The 24120-nt window shown below is 43.7% G+C and overlaps 1 non-coding gene across 1 annotated transcript; it reads right to left on the bottom strand.

Annotated features, from left to right (window-relative positions):
- Window positions 1–4937: 4937 nt before the first annotated feature.
- On the bottom strand, window positions 4938–5075 carry LOC119927728. The gene has a single exon (XR_005450704.1). It is a non-coding gene; the product is annotated as a small nucleolar RNA SNORA7 (small nucleolar RNA).
- Between the last annotated feature and the right edge of the window lie 19045 nt (window positions 5076–24120).

The raw sequence follows: 24120 nt of genomic DNA, 5'->3' as shown, positions 1-24120 counted from the left end.
TGTCCGCTTCACTCCTGCCTGTTGGGAAATCTGTCTGGGAGATCCCTGTGTGCAGGAATGGAAAAGATTGGAAACAGTTTCCTTTAAGCATTTCCAGCCAGCCATCGGTACACTGAAAGCAAGCAAGCGCGATGCAACTGGACTGTTTGCATTGGCTAAGGCAGATGGATTTTCTTTTTTTGGCATTTAAATGTGATGCATGTGTCCCGGGCTATTCATTAGAAATGATTTGTTCAAGCAGGTTTCGTTTGCCTGTCCATTAGGAGGCATTTTCTCTGCAGGTTAGTAGTGATGGGCGCACTTAATCGTTTTTAAGTCTCAGAAACCATTAAACAGCCTTAGAATGAAATATATCAATATATATCACTTTGGATGGTGGAGGGGGAAAAATGCCATAACAAAATAGTCTGGGCCTTAGGAGAGTTTCTTCTCCCTGGTGTTGTGAAGCAAAGAATTATTGCTGGGGAAGAGCTCCAAGAGTTGTCAATCAATGAATCGATCAATGGTACTTATTGAGTGCTTACTCTGTGCAGAGCACTGAACTTGGGGAAAGTACAATATGTTCTGTGTCCAGCCTGTGAGACAATTCTTAGGTCACAACTCTTTGTTTTGGGCGTCTAGTACCTCAGGGCTGAGCAGGGAGGCCTCAGCTGGTGTGAGGAAAAGATATCTTTTTTTTTAATGGGATTTGTTAAACACTTACTATGTGCCAGGTACTGCGCTAAACTCTAGGATACATATAAGATTATTGGGTTGGACACAGTCCCTGTCCCACATGGGGCTCACAGTCTTAATCCCCATGTCACAGATGAGGTAACTGAGGTTTAAAGAAGTTAAGTAACTTGCCCAAGGTCACACAGCAGACAAGTGGTAGAGACGGGATTAGAACAAAGGTCCTTTAACTCCCAGGCCTGTGCTCTGTCTGCTAGCCCACACTGGTTCCAACATTTCTTTCCCCCTTTTTCAACTGTCAAAGCCCCAAATGGCTGGAGGATTCGTTCTCCCAATGGGATCAGGGGAAATTCCTCACTCCCTTGCCTAGTCGACAGATTTCAACTGCAGCAGATCTGAGGAAAAACCCAAGCGATTAATGTTAGACAACCTAGGAGAATCAGCATGGCTTAGTTGATAAGAGTTCAGGTCTGGGAGTCGGAAAGATCTGGGTTTTAATTCCGGCTCTGCCACTTGTCTGCTCTGTGACCTTGGGTAAATCACTTATAAAAAAATAATAATAATAATAATAATTGTGGTACCTGATAAGTGCTTACTGTGTGCCAGGCACTAGACTAAGCGCTGGAGTGGATACAAGCAAATCAGGTTGGACACAGCCCCTGTCCCACGTGGGGCTCACAGTCTCAATCCCCATTTTCCAGATGAGGTAACCGAGGCACAGAGAAGTGAAGGGACTTGCCCAGAATCCCTTAGCAGACAAGTGGCATTGCCGGGATTAGAACCCATGACCTTCTGACTCCCCAGCTCATGTTCTATCCACTACGCCAAGCTGCTTCTCATCTTTTCTAGGCCTCAGTTACCTCATCAAGAAAATGGGGATTAAGACTGTGAGCCCCGCGTGGGACATGGACTGTGTCTGTCCTGCATAACTCCTATCTATCCCAGTACTTAGTACAGTGCCTGGAACATAGTAAGCTTTTAATAAATACTTTTTAAAAAAACAGCCTTGCCATGACCTTTTTGGCATCCCACAGGAAACTGAGGCTTCTATTCCCTTCAGAACACAGTGAGGTTTGGGTTTTTCATATCTCGCCACCAGCTCCCACAGGCCCGGTGGCAATGGCAAAGATAAAGGCAGAGAGGCGGTCAATGTCGGGAGACGATTGCTGTTCTAGTCTGATCCTTTCTTCCTTTCCTTCCCCTCACCCAGCCGCAGGGGGAGCAAGCCCGTTAACAGTTTTCCGCAGATAGGTAGCCATTGACTTAACTCCCGATTTTTCATTAAAATAGCAAATCTAGCTATCGAGCATCACAAGGTCACAAGGCTGCAGTGTCTCAGCTTAATATGATGCTATTAAGGCTCAGCTATAATGTCCCAGATATAGCCAGTTCAGCAGCGTAAGATCAAGCATTGGGTGAGACTGCAATTTCCTCCTGTCCTCACGCAATGATCTTATCAAAGTCTGAGTGATCTCTATGTAAGAAAGCTAACTGGAAAGCATTAAATATCACATAAGGCCGTGCTTCCACTCACAAGAGAACAGCTCAATCTTGTCCGGTTCACCCCCTATTCCTGAGTCCATCTGGACTCTTTTCTCTTTTTGTTAAAGGATGAAATGGCGATAGGTGGAATATAAGGAGTGGGTCAGAACCGAGATGTGATTAAGATCTTGGCATCCCACTCCTCTTCTCCCCCAGCCCCCAGATTTAAGGCTTGATCTTAGTTCAACCCTAGACATTTTGGATGCCACTCTCCTCTCAGTGAAAGCAAAACAGGGTGCCAAGAAATCTCAAATTTTGATATCTTCAAGGAGCAGTGTGGCTTAGAAGTCAGCAGACTTGGCTTCTAATCCCGGCTCTGCCACAAGCCTACTATATGACCTTGGGCAAGTCACTTAACTTCTTTGTACCTCAGTTCCCTCAACTGGAAAATGGGGATTCAATACCTGTTCTCTGTCCTATTTAGATTGTGAGCCTTGTTTGCTAGAGGGACTGTGTCCGAGCTGATTCATTCATTCAATAGTATTTATTAAGCACTCACTGTGTGCAGAGCACTGTACTAAGCACTGGGGAAAGTGCAGTACAACAAACAGTGACATTCCCTGCCCACAACGAGCTCAACAAGAGAGGGGGAGACAGACATCAATACAAATAAATAAAATTACAACTATATACATAAGTGCTGGGGGGGTCGGGGAGAAAGCAAAGGGAACAAATTGGAGAGAGGACTGATCAGAGCCAAAAGGGAGTGGGAGATGAGGAAAAGTGGGGTTTAGTTTGGGAAGGCCTCTTGGAGGAGATGTATCTTTAAAAAGACTTGGTAGCCAGGAGAGTAATTGTCTGTTGGATTTGAGGGGGGAGGGCATTCCAGGCCAGAGGCAGGATTTGGGCCAGGGGTCGGGTGGTGAGACAGGTGAGATAGAGACAAAAAGGGAAGGTTAGCATCAGGGGAGTGAAGTATGCGGGCTGGGTTGTAGAAAGAGAGAAACGAGATGAGGTAGGAGGGGGCAGGTTGGTGGAGTGCTTTAAAGCCAATGGTGAGGAGTTTTTGTTGGATACAGAGATAGATAGACAACCACTGGAGATTTTTGAGGAAGGGGTGACATGTCCTGAACGTTTCTGTAGAAAGGTGCTTCAGCAGCGGAGTGAAGTTTGGACTGGAGTGAGGAAAGACAGCAGGTTGGGAGGTCCGCAAGGAGGCTGATGTGGTAATCTAGGCAGGATAGGATGAGAGATTGTATTAACATGGTAGCAGATTGGAAGGAGAGGAAAGGGTGGATTTTAGCGATGTTGTGATTATCTTGTATCCTCTCTAGCACTTAGAAAAGTGCTTGACACATAGTAAGTGCTTAACAAATAGCACTATTATTATTATTATCATCATCAGAGTTTAGGCTTCTGCTGCCTTGGCAAGAGAGAGAGTGGGAAGGTAACTAAGCCTTGCTGCAAGTCTTTTCCTTCTGTTTTACTGTACTATCCCAAGCACTTAATACAGTGCTCTGCACAAAGTAAGTGCTCAATTGATTGATTTAACTGGCTAGTAGATTGCTGCAAATGCATGATAACCTGGTCAATTTTTCATCCTTTCCAAATGAAGAAACATGGAAACGGAAACATGGAAACCCATGTCTTAGGATGGTCCTGGTGAACTCTTCCTGAATAAGTAAGAATTTGGGACTTGCTCCCCATTTTTCTCAGGCACTGGGGGAAAGGATAGTTCAATATTCAAAGAAAATGTCCTAGACATTGGTGCATTTAGAAAGCATTCTAATTTGGAGCCAAACTGGTATTCTGGTGAGGTGGGCTTTGATCAGCCAATGATATTAATTGAACACTTAATCTGTGCAGAACATTGTACAGAATGCTTGGGGGACTATAATAGGGTAAGTAGACACAATCTCTGCTCTCAAAGGGCTTATGGTCTGGCTTCAAGTGTGATAGTTTGAAATGAAGCTTTAAAAATAAACTAAAACAAATCCTATTTTTCCAGGGATGGAAAAGGATTGCTTCTCCAGCCCTGTAAAAAGCTCATTTGCCCAGTTTAATCCCAAACAATCATCAGTCACGTTTAGTGATCACTTACTGCGTGCAGAACGCTATACTAAAAATTTGGAAAGAGTGCAATAGAAACAAATTGGTAAACATGTCCCCCATCCACAAGGATCTTGCAGTCTAGATGAAACAAACACAATGTTTGGCAGTAGAGGATGTTTGATTTTAATCACTCCTACTTTGGTTCCAAGAGCATCCAGAAAAACCCTCCCTCATTCCTACCTCTGACCAGATTTGAAATCCAGCCTATATTTAAGAACCAAAGGGAAAAATTAAATATCCAAGGGAGTGTGACCCAGTGGAAAAATCATGGGCCTGGAAATCAGAGGACCTGTGTTTTAATCCCTGCTCTGCCACCTGTCTGCTGTGTAACCTTAGGGAAGTCATTTAATTTCTCTGTACTTCAATTACCTCATCTATAAACTGCTCTGCCACGTGTCTGCTGTGTGACTTTGGGCAAGTCATTTATCTTCTCTGTGCCTCAGTTGTTGTTTTTCTTATGCTGTTGAGTTGTGTCGGTCATAGCGATGTCATGGACACATCTCTCCCAGAACGACCTACCTCCATCTGCAATTGTTCTGGTAGTGTATCCATAGAGTTTTCTTGGTCAAAATGTGAAAGCAGTTTACCACTGCCTCCTTCTGCACAGTAAACCTGAATCTCCACCCTCGACTCTCTCCCATGCTGCTGCTGCCCAGCACAGGTGAGTTTTGACTTGTTGCAGATGGCCTTCCACTTGCTAGCCACTGCCCAAGCTAGGAATGGAATGGGTAGGCTTCTGCTTGACCCTCCCTTTCAAAGTCGAGACTGGTAGAGTACTGGAAACTCTCCAGGTGCGACCCTGAGAGGGGAGGCCTCAGTTACCTCATCTACAAACTGGGGAATAAGAGTGTGAGCCCCATGTGGGACAGGGACTGTGTCCGACCTGATTAATTTATATCTACACCAGTGTTTAGAACAGTTTTTGACACATAGTGCTTAACAGGTACTGTTATTATTCTTATTCTTATTCTTATTCTTATTATTATTATTAAAATGAGGAGTAAGACTGTGAGCCCAATGTGGAACAGAGATTGCCTCCTACCCTATTACCCTGTATCTACCCCAGTGCTCATTACAGTGGCTGACACACAGTAAGCACTTAACAAAGACCATAAAATTAAAATAAAGAAGTCAGTCAGCCAACCTTAACTTCCACCCCTGGCTAGAACTGAATGACTTGGTTTCCTTTACCCTTGGGGAGAGGCAGAGAATCCATCCTTTCCTCCGCCATCTCCCATCCTTTCCTGTTACCCCCCCCCCTTCTCCCCTTCTCACCCCCACTTGCGCTCCCAACACAAAGCAGTCAATGCAAAGAGTGATTGATCCTTTAATTTGGAAACTGAGCCAGGCAGGTGGATGACACATGACCAGAAGATGCCTGGAAGAAGTTAACAGCATGCAGATGGTGGGCGTGGCGAGGGCCCCCTCACAGAGGGGAGCGTGGAAGCTGGCTAAAATAACAGCGATGCATTCTGACCTGAGCGGCTGCAGCAGTGATGAGAGCAGCTCTGCCTGAACAAACAAACAAATGTCCAAAAAAAAAAAAGAGGAAACTAAATTAAAAAGCAAAGCTCCTCTGCCATTATTTCCCATTTGAGTCAGAATGGTTCAAAAGATAATTAGTTAATTGAGCTATGGGGACCATCTCCCTATAGCTATGTGTCAGCTCCCATTAGCTGCTCAGTAACATTAACTGAGATTACACAGAGGTTCCCTGGAGATATCGATCATTCATTTACCAGGCCCTGCACTTTTTCCCCCTCTCCCGCCCCCTCCTGCTTCCCCCCACCCGCTCCAGCCGACCCTTTCCCCTTCTGTCGAAGAAAACGTTCTCAGCAGACAGGCCCTCCATCATGCCAGAGCTGGCCTCCGCCGACAGCCATCAGCTGCAATTGTTTTCTAGTGAAAATAGATGTTGTGTATTGATCCCTCTCCTTCCAGTGGAGTCCGGGGGCCTTCTTCTTAGTTACTCTAATAAAACACAACTAATTAAATTTGTGTCCTGCATTTTCAATATTACATTATCCTAATTACTAATTAGGGTGACCACCTGTAAGGGAGAAGCGTTATTTCCCCACAAAGGATTCTCTAATGACCTTAATATTGTCTCTTGCAAAGAGAAAACTATCTCACCAAATGCAAAGAGCCTAAGCTTAAGCTGTATAATGATGTGTGATCAAATAATAAAAATAATAATGGCATTTATTGAGGGCTTACTATGTGCAAAGCACTGTTCGAAGCACTGGGGAGGTTACAAGGTGATCAGGTTGTCCCACGGGGGGCTCACAGTCTTAATCCCCATTTTACAAATGAGACAACTGAGGCCCAGTGAAGTTCAGTGACTTGCCCAAAGCTGACATTTGGCGGAGCTGGGATTTGAACCCATGACCTCTGACTCCAAAGCCCATGCATGCTCTTTCCACTGAGCCATGCTGCTTCTCTATTCTGCTTCTCCATTCTCGCTTCTTCTATTCTATCAAATGAATAATATTAATGGGGGAAACGGCACCAGAGGAGATTTTTAATTTTTTGTTCACTTTGCTCTTCAGGCCTGAGATGGTCAATTCCAGCCCCATGGATTCTGAAAGCAGAGTGTTAATGCATTTCTTCTACAGAGGAGAAAGCAAAGACGTTCACGTTCACTAGCTATTACTTAGCTAGTTCACAGCATGTTGCGACTGGCTGTTCTGACAAGTCCTAGCCCATTTCTGATGGATATTTAAATGGTGGTGGTGGGGGGGTGTCCTGAGGGCTGGGGTCTCTAGCCAGGTGACAGCTCAGCACTCTGAAAACTGAAAAAGATCTAGCCCTTCCTGCCTGATGGTAGTGCATGATTGAGGTGGCACCAGTCTCATTTTCCAAAACCAGAAAAGGGATTGACACTGATATCTTTTGTGGTTGTGTTTTTCAATCAATCGATCACTCAATTCTATTTATTGAGTGCTTACTGTGTGTAGAGCACTGTAGTATGCACAGAGTTGATAGACACAAAGAGCTTACAGTCTCGAGGGGGAGACAGGCATTAATATAAATCAATTATGGATTTGTACATGAGTGCTTGTGGGGCTGAAGGTGGCGGTGAATAAAAGGAATGAATCAGGGCAACGTAAAAGGGAGTGGGAGAAAAAGAGATGAGGGCATAGGGAAGGCCTCTGGGAGGAGATATGCCTTCAATGAGGCTTTGAAGTGGGGGAGAGTAAGTGTCTATTGGATATGAAGAGGGAGGTCATTCCAACTTGTACTTCCCAAGCGCTTAGTACAGTACTCTGCACACAGTAAGCACTCAGTAGATACGATTGGTTGATTCCAGACCAGAGGCAGGAGCTGGGTGAGAGGTTGGCAATGACATAGATGAGAATAAGGTTCAGAGAGTAGGTTAGCGTTAACCATGGCAGTTTGGGTTCATACCTCCTTGGCATGCCTCCTATTTGGCTTGGGCTTCTGACCCCCCACTAGTTCACTGCCCAGAATTACCCAACTGTCCTTCCCCTGCCCCACTTCTCCAAACATCTTATGCTGGAAGTCTGCATTGACTAGTTTGAAGTTGAGAAGTATACAACAGTCATCTTTCTATATTGAGCATCTCTTGTTTCAAACCATTTTATATTTAGACACCATCCCAAAGTGATAGCCGCTTGTTTTAGAGATGCCCTAAAGTATGATCTACTGCTTCTGAGGTTGCTTGTTACCTATTTCCAGAGCCTGAGTATTCAAGCTTATTGAGTTTCCTTTCATTAACATATGCCTGCTTATTTATAATAATGTCTGTCTCCCCCTCTAGACTGTAAGCTTGCTGTGGGCAGGGAATATGTTTGTCATATTGTTTTATTGCACTTTCCCAAGTGCTTTGTATAGTGCTCCACACATTAGTAAGCGTTCAATAAATGAAATTGATTGACTGATTTATTGATTGCTACTTTTGCACTTGGCCTGGCAAAGGACCTGTCCAGCTCAATTAACTTCTGCTTAATTTTTCCTGTTGTAGCTACTGTTCATATTTCTCCCTTGCTTATTTGGTTTTGATGTTGAATAATTTTGGTTCATAATGGCATTGATTTGGTTTCCATTTTGCTGCAGTTGTAAACATAGTCTGAAAAGAAAAAAGATTTAGGGCATAAACTCTTTGAAGCTTAAAGTGGAATTAAATGGGTTGAAATCTGAAAAGAGCATGGAAACCAGAGTTAAACAACTTTCTTTTCAATATGTATATTGAATATATATGTCTCTTTTCAAAAAATTCACCCAGAGTAGGAACTCAACATTTTAACATCACCTCTTGGGTACCCTTTCAGCAATTACTCTTAGTCTGTCTTTATAGAAAACACAAATGACTCCACAACTCTGGGAGTTGCAAAGAAACCCAGTGTTTCATATATGAAATATGTCCTCTGTGAATTGAAATAATATTTCAATGTAGGATGTATGAAAGAACCAGCCATTGCCTATAGAAAGTTTATTATCTAAATCTATAGAATTTGGCTAGCTAATTTTGTTTCTTTGAATAAGGAGGGACTTGGAGGAAGCTAGTGATGCCAATTTTTTTTTTTTGAGGGGGGAAGGAGGTGCTTTCCCCAGCCTGTAGCATCCCATTGGGACTTACTCCCAGAAACGAGGCTGGCAGGAACAAGAATGTAACTAGCCCCACAGAAACCACTATCACTTGAATCAATTCCTGCACATGGGTTGTTGATCTTGAACCCTTAGGACTGGGGCTCACCTGTCTTTCTTAACTGGAGACTCCATCACCCATACCCAGAACAGGAGGGATTTGAAGTGAGTTTTCATGAGGGGAAGTTAATTGTTAGTTGGGAAGGAGGAATAATACAAGTGTTGTCATTTCTGAATCAGACAGATAGTTCCACCAGCCCAGTATTAGTCTTTGGCAATGGCAACAAGATATTTTAGAGGAATGGTAGGAAGATTATCCTTTTTGACCTCCATCCTCATGTTTTGTGATGTATTCAATCAATCATTGGCATTATTGAGCCTGCTGAGTGCAAAGCACTGTACTAAGGGCTTAGGAGAGTTCAGCAGAAACAAGACATCATTCTCTGCCTTCCAAGAGCCTACAACCCAGTGGGAATGGGGATGCAGGAAGAAATTATTTACAAATATTGGGAGCAGGAGGAAGAACAAGATTATGAAAGTTTGTAGTGCATATGTGTCAGGATGAAATTGTTGAATAAACAATTGAGTACTGAAATAAATACACCAATATTCATAAATGCTGAGGACGAGATTAAAATAGATAATTGCTAAGTGTAGCTGTTGTATTGATATGATGAAGATGTTGAGAGTTAATCACAGGATCGAGGGAAGACTTTGAAGATGGGAAGAGCTGTCGTCTGGCAGATTTCAGGAGGGAGGGGCCAGCATGAAGGAGATGTTGAAGGTGGGGGATTTGCAAGTGAAACATGGAAATGTTCCTAACTTTTCCCTTCTCCATTCCTTAATTTTCCCTCTAGTAGCCCATTAAGGACCTCTCATTCCTGAATTTATCAATCAGTCAATGATATTTATCATGTGCAGGGCACTGTAGTAAGCACTTGGGAGAGCACGATTCAACAAAGTTGGTAGACACATTCCCCGCCCACAACAAGCTTACAGTCTAGTATCCCCTTTTGGGCATTGCTATTTTCTGCCTGCACAACTTCCTGTGGAGATTAATTTCCAAAACTTACCCCCCAAATTCCTTATGCTTACCACCCCTTCAAAGCATGAGGGAAAAGTCTGCAAAAACTGATAAAGATAAAGAAGAAGAGGCCTTCTTAAGCAGAAATATCTCACATTAAAGATCTCTAAGGTGGAAAGAAAGGCTGATTTCTCACAGCACTGAAACAGGATTTGTAGGTTGGGATTTGGGGAATCTCATTTTTCTTCTATGAAGTTGATCCAGGAACTGTCTACTCCATAGAAATTCTCCAGAGGATTCCGTCGTTTAGTGGGAGATTAGCATCGTGACAAGAAAATTCATTAGCTTCCAGAGAACTCAATGAGGGGAAAGATGATTTACGTTTCTTGTCGAGGGGAGGTTGGGGAGAAAAATTTCCCAAAGCATTTAAAAATATTGAAGACAGGTCCAGAATGTGTCCACTACAGTCACTAGAAGAATTTCAGTCTTGCACACCTCATTGGCTTAGAACATTCTCAAGTCATTGTGGGCAGGAAGCATGTCTACCAACTCTGTTATATTGTCTTCTCCCAAGTATTCAATACAGTGTTCTTCACCCTTAAGTGCTCAATAAATACAATTGATTGATGGATAAGTTTTGCCTATCTACTCAGTCACAAATCTTATTAAGCAGGGGAAATTTATTGATGTCTAAGTAACCGCCCTTTCCACACAGCGTGTGGAAAGATTCTTTGTGGCACTGTAGCACTACCAGCAATGTGAGGGTGCATTTCATGCCTGAAATTGTTGTGTCCCCTCCCCCCCACTACTGCTCTGTTTGAGAAGGCTGAGGCACTGCCATTTTGTGACCTTTGAGAACTCCTGTTACACCAGACAGAAGTGTAGTCATCTATAAAGTGGCCAGAGGATAAGCTCTCTTGCTTGCTTGTAAGACCCACTGAATCACCACATATGTTCAAAGTACAGTGTTGCTTTATTTGAAGAGTGTAGTGGGGATGACTCCACCTTGGTACATTTGGGGAGCTACTTCAACTCGGGCAGATCTCACCTTTTTTCTGACTTTAGGGAGAATTGTCCTAGTCAAGTAAAAACGCTGTTGGAAAACACTGAAGTGGTAAATGTAAAAACACAGAACCAGGCCCCCTTTCCTCTGCTGTGGAAATAGATCATTTCTTTTCTCCTCTAGCAGAGCAGATGTTAGTTTCCAATAAAAGAAAAAAAATAGATGAGAGACATTTAGCAAACTATAGCTTTGCAGTCCGGAGTTATCACTCTGATTTCAACTGGGACTATAAAATTTTATGAGCTATTAAATTGTCCTAAACCTCCTTTAACGTACAAACTCTAGTGTCTGAGATTACCCATTAAGAAAAAGTGGGCTACATTAGCAGAACTTTTACTACTTGCTCTCAATTGTGTTCAATCAATAAAACTTTTAACTAGTGATGGTGCTCTCCACTCCTTCTGCATTTCAGACAGTTGATAGGCACTGAAGGCATCTGTGACCTTGGCATAGATATGATCACCACTGGGAGAAGAAAAACAACTCAGGAATTGGTTAAGTCACATTCATTTCACATGTTTGTTTCTTTTGGAAAATGAGGGTAGGTCATTGAAACCTGTTCCCTGGCTTCATTTCTTCTTCCAAGAGAAAAATGAATTGAAGCACTAAGGCTAGACTATCAGCAAAGTCTATTTTACTAGTGTTCTTCGGCAAGCTGATTTTAAAGGGGATGAAAAGGAGAGGTTGGGAAGCGTGACTTAGTGGGAATCAGGAGATTTGGGTCTGAGTTCCGGCTTCCCCACTCATCTGCTGTAGCCTTGGGAAGGCCACTTAACTTCCTGGGCCTCAGTTTCCTCATCTGTAAAATCAGGATAAGATAGATCATGAGCTCCATGAGTAATAGGGACTGTGTCTGATCTCATAACTTCATCTCTATTCCAGTGAATAGAATGCACTTAAAATGCAATAACAATAATAATGATAATAATAAAAGCGAGGAGGAGGAGGAAAGTGGGATTATTTTGGTTGGTGAAGAGACAGCGATGAGATAATTTAAAGATTGTCTCAACTATTGAAAGGGAAATGATGACCTGCTGTTTTCCATCTCCTCTGTGAATGGAACAAAAGAAAATCAATCAATCAGTTGTATTTACTGAGTGCTTATTGTGTGCAGAGTACTGTACTAAGTGCTTGGGAAAATATAGCCTGAGTTGGTATATGTGATCCCTGCCAATAAGGAATTTACAATTTACAGGGGGAGACTGGTATTAAAATAGATTAAGGATAGGGAACATAGTAGACTATAAGAATATTTCCTTAATATTGTGGAGCTAGAGTGAGTATTAAAGTGCTTAAGGGGTAGATGGCAGCATGGCATAGTGGATAGAGCATAGGCCTGGGAATCAGAAGGCCATGGGTTCTAATCCTAGCTTTGCCACTTGTTGGCTGTGTGACCTTGGGCAAGTCACTTTACTTCTTTGTACCTCAGCTACCTCATTTGTAAAATGGGGATTGAGACTGTGAGCCCCATGTGGGACAGGGACTGTGTCTAACCTGATTTGTTTGTGTCCATCTCAGCACTTAGTACAGTACCTATCACATAGTAAGTGCTTAAAAATACTATTATTATTACAGAGTTGATGCAGAGGGGTGGGCAGATAGAGGAGTTAAAGGGCTTAGTCTGGGAAGGCGCCCTGGAGGAGATGTGATATTAAGAGGGTTTTTGAAGGTAGAGAGAATGGTGGACTGTTGAATATAGACAGTGAGGGAATTCCAGGACAGAGGAAAAACATTGACAAGGGGCATTTGCGGGCTAGACTAGATTGAAGTACAATGATTAGGTTGGTGTTAGAGGAGCAGAGTGTGTGGGTTGAGTTGTATTAGGAGAGCAATGAGGTTAGGTAGGAGGGAGAGAGCTGATTGAGTGCCTTAAAGCTGATGTAAAGAGGTGAATTGGAATCCTTTCCAGTTGGAGCTGAAGGAAATTAAGGTAGATTCTCAAGGAAAGTTGTAGCATCTCCTTTGCAGGGGACTTGAAAGATGAGGATATCTAACTGCAGTTCTACAGGGAAGCATCATGGCCTAGTGGAAAGAGCCCATTCCTGGGAGGCTGAGGATCAGGGTTCTAATCCCAACTCTGCTATTTGTCTGCAGTGTGACTTTGGGTATGTCACTTAACAACTCTGTGCTTCTGTTCCCTCATCTGCAAAATGAAGATTCAATACCTACCCTCCTTCCTACTTAGCCTGTGAGACCTGATCATCTTCTGTCTACCCCAACACTTAGTTCAGTGCTTGGCACATGCTAAATGCTTAACAAATACCAGAATTGTAATTATTGCCTGAAGGCAGAGGTTGGCTGATGGTTGAGGTGAGCCTTTTAGCTCTGATTAGAGAAGGGGTGAAGAATCAGAGAAGTTATAGATTCACAAGAAAATAACTTTGATTCCTGTAGAGTGAGAGCCTCCAGTGGGCTTGGAGCTGTTTTCATAATGACCCATGGGACACCTGGCACAGTGTAAGAAGCCAGTAGAGTTTGCTACTCTTTCTGCTGACAATGAGAGATCTTCTCCTTGCTCTGAATCAGCCCTGAGCTAACTGGTGAGGTGAAAGCAGTGAGCTGATGCAGGGGGTACCATTCTTGCCTTCATTTCAGGGCGTCCATAATGTTCTGCTTTTAATTCACTCCCCTTCAAATTGCCACCAGCGAAGTCTGATTACAGAAAGAAGCAACTTGGCCTAGTGGATAGAACACGGGCCTGGGAGTCAGAAGGACCTGGGTTCTAATCCTGACTCTGCTACTTGTCTGCTGTGTGACCTGGGGCAAGTCACCTCACTTCCCTGTGCTTGTTACCTCATCTGTAAATATGGGGATTAAGAGTGTGAGCCCTGTGTGGGACAGGAATTGTGTCCAACTTGATTTGATTGCATCTGCCCCAGTGATTAGTACAGTGCCTGGCACATAATAAGCACTTAACAAATACCATAAAAAAGATGGAGGGTGCCTGCTTTTCAGCTGATGTCATGCATTAAATATTGATATATGACAGTAATCTCCTCCAGTAGCCAGGAGACCTAGGTAATTGGGTTGTGCCCAGAGACAGCACTATATACGTTACAAACTTCTTTTCCCCAATTTCCTCTCAATTCTACGTCACCTATGTCCTTGGATCTGTATTCTTTAAGCACTTGCTATTCTCCCCACCCTCAGACCCATAGCACTAATGCACATATTTATAATTTATTTGTATTAATATCTGTATCCTGCTCGCAACTGTAAGCTTGTTGTGGGTAGGCAATGTGACTAACAAATCTGTTGTCTTATTCTCCCCCAAGTGCTTAGTACAGTGCTCTACACAAAGTAAGTGCTCAATAAATGCCATTGATTGATTGATTGACAACTCATTCTCTCCAGAAGCCTCTGGCTTTGCAGCCAAATTGGATTCTGCATTTAGTGGTGTTCCATCTGGGGAGACTTCTCTGAAACTTGTAATTGTTGCAAAAGAGTTGTTGTGCAATTTTCTAGGGTGGAAAAGCTCTCAGCTGGAAACCTGATTTCCATTTTCTAATGTTTGGATTATTCTAGATGAGTTTTCCTATTACTGTTTATGTTGCATGCTCTAATCTTCTATTAGTGGCTCTCAGAGAACTCTAGTGTCCTTGCCTCTTGCTTCATGCAATGCTAATAGCCTGCAAAGGTCAAGAAGAAATTTCTTCAAGCCTACCCATCATCCCTGTGAATATCTCGATCCAGTTGTCTGGGAGTTTTTGAGATGGGGGACTTGGAGGGGTAGATGTGTTTTTTCTCCATAGAAAGCTTCTAGGATTAGGGCATACTGGTGGTTTGAATTGTTGAGGCCTGTAGCAAGCACCAGCTTTTCTTAGGACTGAATTTCCTTCTTGTCTCCCCCAATTCTCTTAAGATGCCCCACATTCTAAACAAGGAGTGACAGGAAGCCCTTGAGTCTCTCAAATCTATGCCAAAGCTTTGGACATTGGGCAAGAGAAACCACCATTTAGGGCACCACATTCTACTCTGTGACACTTCCAATCACTTTAAGGAGATGCAAATACAGTCCCAGAGGATTCAACTAAGAAAAACAGACCTTTTTTTCTTTAGGGGAACCAGAATCTTCAGTGCTGAAATTAGTGTCGTTTTGGTTATTCCAGTCTTTGAACGGATGAATGTGGATTTTAATACACACCCAGACATAATCCCCCCACTGCATCTCTCTCCTCTCTCTCTCTCTCTCTCTTCCCCCAACCGCCCTTCCCCTTCCCCCTCCCCACCTATAGAGGATATTAACGCCCTGGCCTTTCGGCCAGATGAATAAGGTGACTGGAAAACTGTAGCAGCTCTATCCTAATCAAAAAATTGATCAGTTGCATGTGCTCTGCATTTACTAAGCATTTAGGAGAGTACAGTATACCAAAGTTGGTAGAACATTCCCTGCCCACAAGGAGCTTTCAGTCTAGAGGGGCTGTCATATCTCTGTTATCTTGTACTCTCCTAAGTGCTTAGTTTAGTGCTCTGTGCACAGTAAGTGCTCAATAAATACAAATGATTGACTGATTGGTCTCCTGAAGCTTGCCCCTAGTATTCTCATTGCCTATCTAATCCCAGTTCCAACTGCCTGTTTGTGGCCAAGTTTCTAGATGGAAGTTAGTCCCACCCCAACAGAACACTTCCAATTAATCGGTAATATTTGTTGAGTACTTATTTTGTCCAGAGAACACTGTACTAAGCTCTTAGAAGAGTTTAACACACTTAAAAGTGATTTTACTCCCCCCCCCTCCACTTTATTTCTTTCTTAAAGTCAGTCATTCCTAGTTCTTTTTCTCAATCTTTTGGATTCTGTAGCTCAGTGGCTCCTAATCCATAGTATTAATTTTTTAAATGGTATTTGTTAAGCACTTACTATGTGCAAAGCACTGTTCTAATTGAGTGCTAACTAGGTGCGGAGCACTGTCCTAAGCACTTTGGGAGAGTACAGTGGAGTTAGACATGATCCCTGCCCTGCAGGGGTTTATAATCCAGAGAAGTAAATTCCATGCAGGAGGAAACAAGAGTGTCAAGGTATGAAAATACGTATGATATGGGAGGGACTTCTGAAAATGTGAGGCTATGTGGAAGCATGCAACAAGTACTGATTCTGAATAATAATAATAAATAAATAAATAACTATGGTATTTGTTTAGTGCTTACTGTGTGCCAGGCACTGTTCTAAGCCCTGGGATAGGTACGAGGTAATCAGGTTGTCCCACGTGGGTCTCACAGTCTTAATCCCCATTTTACAGAGGAGATAATAATAATAATAATTGTGGTATTAAGCACTCGCTATGTGCCAGGCACTGAACTAAGCACTGGGGTGGTTACAAGCGAATCAGATGGGATACAGTCCCTGTCCCACACAGGGCTCTCAGTCTCAGTCCCCATTTTACAGATGAGGTAACTAAGGCAGTGAAGTGACTTACCCAAGGTCATGCAGCAGACAAATGGCAGAACTGGGATAAGAACCCATGACCTTCTGACTGCCAGGCCTATGCTCTATGCAGTATGTCATGCTGCTTTTCTAGCATTCTGTTGCCTGATGGGAGACAAGGCACAGCATATGGGAGCTTGGCAAAGTGAGGCTAGTGAACGGAACCTAGCTTATGGGAGCTTAAATCATTCTGGGGAATGAAGTAGGGGGGAGAAAGGAATCAAAGGCAAAGTGCTTCCTGTAGTCCATCAACTGTCAATCAATGGTACTTGAGTGTGACTGGGAAAGTACAATATAACAATTAATAATAATAATAATAATAATAATAATAATGGTATTTGTTAAGCGCTTACTGTGTGCAAAGCACTGGGGGGTATACAAGGTGATTAGGGTGTCCCACGAGGGGCTCACAGTCTCAATCCCCATTTTACAGATGAGGGAACTGAAGCACAGAGAATTTAAGTGACTTGCCCAAAGTCATACAGCAGACAAGTGGCAGAGCCGGGATTAGAACCCATGACCTCTGGCTCCCAAGCCCAGGCTCTTTCCACTGAGCCACAGTGCTTCTCTAACAATTAGCCCGACCTGTCCCCTGCCAATACCGAGGTAACAGTTTCTACTGGGAAGCACCAAATTGCTGGAGAGCTCCAGGTTGAGGACTTCCTCAACAGCCCAGGGACACCAACTAGTATATTATTCAGCCCCTCCTCAATCATTTTCCCCACCTTGTTAATGAAATGGTAGATCGATTTTGGTTTTTCTACTGAATGGATTTTCTACTTGCTGGGCTTACAAGCTGCCTTGTTAAGGCACAGAAACGCAGCCAAATATGTTTCTGGATCCTTTTGGTCTTTGAGTTCCATAGTCCTGGGTGAAATTTACAATTTGCAATTAGCCCCCTGGTTTTTCCCTTTCGGCTCATCTCTAGTCATAGTCAACTGGAGCAAGTGCTGATTGTTACTTCTGTGAGGTTTTTTTATTTCTAAAGACATTTTCCAGTCCATGAAAATGTGTCCCACGTGGGGTTCACAGTCAAGTAAGAGGGAGAAGAGGTTTTGAATCCTCATTTTACAGTTGAGGAAACTGAAGGATAGAGAAATCAAGTGACTTACCCAAGGTCACACAGCGGGCAAGTGGCAGAACCAGGATTAGAACCCAAGTTCTCTGGCTCCCAGGCCCATGTTTTCTCCACTAAGCTATGCTGCTTCCTTAATGAAGATGTCACTAGTTTGTTTTTCCCTCCCTCAAAAGCCCAAACCCTCCTGTTTTTCACCTTGGCTTTGTAAGCAAGAAGCCTTGGGAGTTCAGCTGTATACACCAGGTCAGGCCTTCATCATTCCAACACAATTCTAGGACTTCTTTACTCTATTTTAGGGCTACTCTTCTTGAACTCCCCTAGGGGAATTGTATTAGCCATGTCCTTCTTATTTTTCAGTTTCTTTCATTCCCCATTCTTACATAAAAACATTATTTTGGAGGGGGGAAGACTGTCTCAACAAAGAAATCCAGGAAAATTCCTAGGCTGCCAGACTACAGGATGGCACTTTCAGGGGCAAAGTTTCTGGAGATTAGTGCCAACTTCTGTGTCACTACTGGACAAGCCACGTAGAGATTAATGTCCTAAAGGGCAAAACATTCATTTTACTGCAAAGGTAACCAGATAAATACCAAGATGCCCCCATAACAATAATAATGATGGTATTTAAGTACTTACTATGTTTCAGAAACTTTTCTAAGATTTGGAGTAGATGTAAGATCTACATCTTACATCTATGGACACAGTCCATATCCCACATGGGGCTCACGGTCTTAATCCCCACTTTACAGATGAGATGACTGAGGCCCAGTGAAATGACTTGCCCAAGGTCACACAGTACACAAGTAGCAGGGCTCAGATTAGAACCTGGATCCTTCTGACTCCAGGGCCGGTGCTTTATCCACTAGGTTATGCCACTTCAATTCATCCCCTGCTGCCTCTTTGGATTGATTTCTCGCAGGGCCCAGGCCTCCTGTTGCATTTATTTTCACCCTGTACTGGTGTTTCAAATCTCTTCTTTCTCATATCTCGGTTTCCTCTAGAGATAAATTCTCAAAATGAGGTCCACTCTGCTGCCCAGATCATTTTTTTTTTTACAAAAACATTCAGGACACGTGTCCCCACTCCTCAAAAAACTTCAGTGGTTGTCCATCCACCTCCACATCAAACAAAAACACCTCACCATTGGCTCCAAGCACTCAATCACCTTGCCCCGTCCTACGTCACCTTGCTACTGTCCTCCTATCACCCAGCCCAGACATTTGACTCCTCCAATGCTAACCTTCTCACTGTACCTTGATCTCAACACAGGTCCTTCTGACTCCTAGGCCTGTGCTCTATCCACTGGACCACACTGCTTCTCACTTCAAATCTTTTTTCAGAAAGAGAGTGTCCCCAGACATAGTCTAAAATGAGAAGTTTCACCTTGTGTGTAGTTTACCTGGAACAAATCAATTGTGTATGGATGAGAAGCAGTGTGGCCTAGTTGCCTAGTGGAAGGAGCACTGGGAAAGAGGACCTGGGTTCTAATCCCGGCTCCGCCGCTTGTCTGCTGTTTGATGTTGGGCAAGTCACTTTACTTCACTCAGTGTGCCTCAGTTGCCTCTTCTGTAAAATGGGGATTAAGACTGTAACCCCCAAGTGGGACACGGACTCTGTCCAACCTGATTAGTTTTATCTGCCCCAGAATAGTGTCTGACACATAGTAAGAGTTTAACAAATACCATTTCAAAAAACGAAACAAACCCACAAAAACATTGTTCAAAGAAAGTCATTTGGAAATATCTTCTAAAAGAAACTGTCTTACTCTATATACATTAGCTAATTAATCCCAGGAGGCCTGATTCTGAAGAATCATTTGGAGGATTCGTCTAATACACTGCAAAGCATTTCTATGTAATCACAATAAATCTATAGTTTAAATGTGTAGGACAGCACATCAAAATAATTAGTATGATTGCCGATTTCAATTTTTCAAAGAAAGCTTTGAAATAAATCCATATTATTTCTCTCTCCTTTTCTCTTTCTCTTTACCCCCTTCTCTCTCTCCTGTCTCTCTCTCTCTCGATGGTTTGGAGAGTGAAATAACTTAGACCTGTGGTTTTGCACGTTCTTTTGGCTCCTGGCTGATGAGCCATTGAGCAGATCCCTGCGTCTCCCCCTCAGAGGGAACAGAGAGGGGTGGACGACTTGGCAGCCTCCTGATTTGCTGGCAGGTTGACTCTGGTCTTTTGAACGGTCCATAGTGTCAGATTTCTAAAATGCTGACAGCAGCAGACTTCAGGCGAAACACTTCCCGCGAGCTGAGCAGATAGCCTTCTTCTCCGGGGGCCTCATGAAGACTGGCGTGAAAATGCTTCAGATTTCTCTTTAGGAACAATATTTGGTGTGGGCTGGGAGGGGCAACTTCCCCCCTTTGGCTTCCTTCACAACTCGAGCTACAAATTAAGGCCTGGAACATTTCTCTCCACCTTCCTCGCCTTGCAGGTTAAATGACATCCTGGGACTTAGTGACTATTTCTAGGCTCTATTTTGGGTTGATATTTTTAACTGTGAGGGTGGAGCAAGAGACGTTGCCCAGCAAATGGTATAAGGGATTTAAATTGCCTCTTCAACTTTATGGAAAACCTTCTGTCAACCTGAAAACACCCTAGAAAGAACCCAGACAGCACCAGGGGCTCTGGGGTATTTAATAATCATGGTATTTGTTAAGCGCTCACTATATACTGGGCACCATACTAAGTACTGGGGTAGATACAAGTAAATTGTGTTGGACACAATCCCTGCCCCACGTGGGGCTCACAGTCTCAATCCCCATTTTACAGATGAGGTAACTGAGGCACAGAGAAGTGAAGGGACTTGCAGGCAGGTGGTAGAGCTGGGATTAGAACCCATGTCCTTCTGACTCCCAAGTCATGCTCCATCCACTACACCAGTGGAAAGAGCACAGGCTTTGGAGTCAGAGGTCATGTGTTCAAATCCTGACTCCTCCAGTTGTGTGACTTTGGTCAAGCCACTTCACTTCTCTGTGCCTCAGTTACCTCATCTGGAAAATGGAAATGAAGACTGTGAGCCCCACGTGGGACAACCTGATCACTTTGTAACCTCCCCAGCGCTTAGAACAGTGCTTTGCACATAGTGCTTAATAAATGCTATTGTTATTGTTATTATTATTATTACTATGCGATGCTTGATAATGGGGATAATGAGAAGGAGATCTGTTCTTAGCTCCGTTGCCACCCACTGCCATGGTCCTGGGTGGATTGACCTGCAATCCAAGGTGCAATGCCCTGCAAGAGCCTAAATCCCAGTGGTATTCTCTCCCAGTGCTTAGCAGTGTGGTTCAGTGGAAAGAGCACGGGCTTTGGAGTCAGAGGTCGTGGGTTCAAGTCCTGGCCCCGCCACTTGTCAGCTGTGTGACCTTGGGCAAGTCACTTAACTTCTCTGAGCCTCAGTTCCCTCATCTGTAAAGTAGGGATGAAGGCTGTGAGCCCCACGTGGGACAATCTGATTACCTTGTATCTACCCCAGCGCTTAGAACAGTGCTCGGCACATAGTAAGCACTTAACAAATACCAACATTATTATTATTATTATTATTATTACAGTTCTCTAAGCGATTAATCTATTAATCCATGGTATTTATTGAATGATTACTGTGTGCAGAGCACCTTACTAAGTTCTTGGGAGGGTACAATATAATAGAGTTGATAGATACATTCCCTGCCAACAATGCTTGTAATAATAATGATTGTGGTATTTAAGTGCTTATTCTGTGTCAAGCACTCTTCTATGTGCTGGGGTAGATAGAAGTCCATCAGGTCCCACATGGGGCTCATAATCCAAGTAGAAGGGAGAAAAGGTATTGAATTCCCATTTTGCAGATGAGGGAACTGAGGCACAGAGAACCGAAGTGGCTTGCCTGAGGTTTCATGGCAGAGCCAGGATTAGAACCCAGATCCTCTGACCCCCAAGCTCATGCTTTTTCCACTAGCCCTGCTGCTTCTCTACTACTTCAACTTTTCAGAGCATTAGTCCAGCCCATCTCAGCTTTAGCTAGAGCTAGGTAGACTGAGAGCACCATGTTGGACAAGACAGGGATTGGGTCTGATCTGATACGATCAATTGATCAATCAGTTCCATTTATTGAGCACTTACTATGTGCAGAGAAATGTACTAAGTGCTTGGGAGAGTACACTACAACAGAATTAGCAGAAACGTTCCCTGCCCAAAATGCGCTTACAGTCTAAAGGGGAAGACAGACATTAATATGAAAGAGTGGTTTATAAAATGCAATTTAAACATATGTATATAAGTGCTGTGGGGTTGATGGTGGGGAGACTATCAGGTGTCCACAGTCACAGATTGAGGTGCATAGATGATGCAGAAGGGAGAGTGAGCCAGGGAACAGAAAGCCTAATGGCAAAGGCCACTTGGAGGAGATGTGACCTTAGCAATGCCTTGAAGGTGGAGAGAGTGATGGTCTGGTACATATGGATGGGGAAGGTGTTCATTCATTCAATCATATTTATTGAGCACTTACTGTGTGCAGAGCACTGTACTAGGCGCTTGGGAAGTACAAGTTGGCAACATATAGAGACGGTCCCTACCCAACAATGGGCTCTGTAGGCTAGGGGGATGACACGGGAGAGAGGTGGCAGTGAGAAAGATGAGATCGGGCATGGTGTGCAGAGAAATGTGCTGGTGCTAGAGGAGTGGAGTGTGCGGGTTGGGCTGTAGTAGGAGATTAGCGAGGTGAGGTCGGGGGGGGCAAGCTGATTGAGTGCTTTAAAGCCGATGGTAAGGAGTTTATGTTTGATGTGAAGGTGGATGGGCAGCCTCTGAAAGTTCTTGAGGAGCTGGGAGACATGGCCTGAACATTTTTGTAGAAAAATGATCCCGGCAGCAGAGTGAACTATGAATTGGAGTGGGGAGAGACAGGAGGCCTGGAGATCAGTGAGGAGGCAGATGCAGTAGTCAAGACGGGTTAGGATAAGTTCTTGGATCAGCGTGGTTGCAGTTTGGATGGAGAGGAAGGGAGGATTTTAGCAATGTTGCGAAGGTAGGACCAACAGGATTTGGTGACAGATTGAATACGTGGGTAGAATGAGAGAGGTGAATCGAGAACAATGCCAAGGTACGGCTTATGAGGTTAGTAGTATAAGGGTGTTATCTACAGTTATGGGAAAGTGGGAGGACAGGGTTTAGGTTGGAAGATAAGGAGTTCAGTTTGGGACATGTTTATTATGATCTGTTGGTGGGATATCCAAGTATATGTCTTGAAGGCAGGAGAAAATGCAAGATTGAATGGAATCTATCCCCATTCTTAGCGCATAGTTGGTGCTTGACATATTCCACAGTTGTTGTGGTTATAATGCATGTTGCTGTACCTGTGTGAGAGTCTGCATTGGCTCACTGGGGAGGAAATTCGGCCTACAGGGAAGCCACAGCTCTCTGCCCCTCCAGAAGTTTATTGGGGGCCCAGCGGGGGCAGACTGAAAGCATAGTGTGTGATGGGTCAAGTTTAGGACCTGTGAGGTGCGCAGTCAACTCGGGCTGGCTCTGGGCCATGTGAGGCTACATCAGCATAGATCGGGGGCTCCACCATGAGTGGGAAACACTCCTGAGATGGGGAGGGGGACAGGGGAAGCAGTATGGCTTAGTGGATAGAGCACAGGCCTGGGAGTCCGAAGGACCTGGGTTCCAATCCTGACTCCGCCTCTTGTCTGCTATGTCACCTTGGACAAGTCACTTCACTTTTCTGTGCCTTGGTTCCCTCATCTGTAAAACGGGGATTAACAGTGTGAGCCCCATGTGTCCAAGGACTGTGTCTGACCTGATTAGCTTGTATCTACCCCGGCACTTAGAATAATGCTTGGCACATAATAAGCGCTTAACAAGTACCGTAATTATTAATTATGGGGAAAAGGAAAGGGGGAAGGTTGACAGTAGAGCAGTGCTTCTCAAACTTCTTACTGCATGCCATGGCTGCTCATGGAGATTTTTGTCCCTACTATAAGGGGAAGGGGTGTGTCAGGGTCTCCCTGGATGAGAGATGCAGTGCAAGTAGGACAGCAGTGAATTCACTCCACTGTTCCATCCAGGAGAAGAGAGGATTTCAGGGGAAGGCAAGCAGATGGGGATCAAGGAAGTAATGAGGATAATAGGTGATGAGGTAATATGAGCAAGGGCAGCATAGGACCAGACCGGTTGGCTAGACAGGGTTTTCAGTGCCTGGAACAGTGCCCATATAATAATAGTAATAATAATAAAGCTTATCAAATGCTTACTATTTACCAAGCCTTGTACTAAGTAGTGGAGGAGATACAAGATAATCAGATCGGACACAGTCCTGGGCCCACAGCTGAAGACAGAGGGAGAACAGATATTTTGGCCACATTTTACAGATGAGAAAATGGATGCACAGCCAAGTTAGGGGATTCATTCATTCATTCATTCAATCATACTTATTGAGCACTTATTGTGTGCAGAGCACTGTACTAAGCGCTTGGGAAGTACAAGTCGGCAATATATAGAGACGGTCTCTACCCAAAAACGGGCTCACAGTCTAGAAGGGGGAGACAGACAACAAAACAAAACATGTAGACAGGTGTCAAAACCGTCAGAATAAATAGAATTACAGCTATATGTACATCAATAACAAAATTAATAGAGTAGTAAATATGTACAAGTAAAATAGAG

Source organism: Tachyglossus aculeatus, chromosome 4 (genome assembly GCF_015852505.1).
Source record: "Tachyglossus aculeatus isolate mTacAcu1 chromosome 4, mTacAcu1.pri, whole genome shotgun sequence".
In the NCBI taxonomy this organism is placed as follows: Eukaryota; Metazoa; Chordata; class Mammalia; order Monotremata; family Tachyglossidae; genus Tachyglossus; species Tachyglossus aculeatus.
This window is presented reverse-complemented; position numbering and strand designations above follow the sequence as displayed.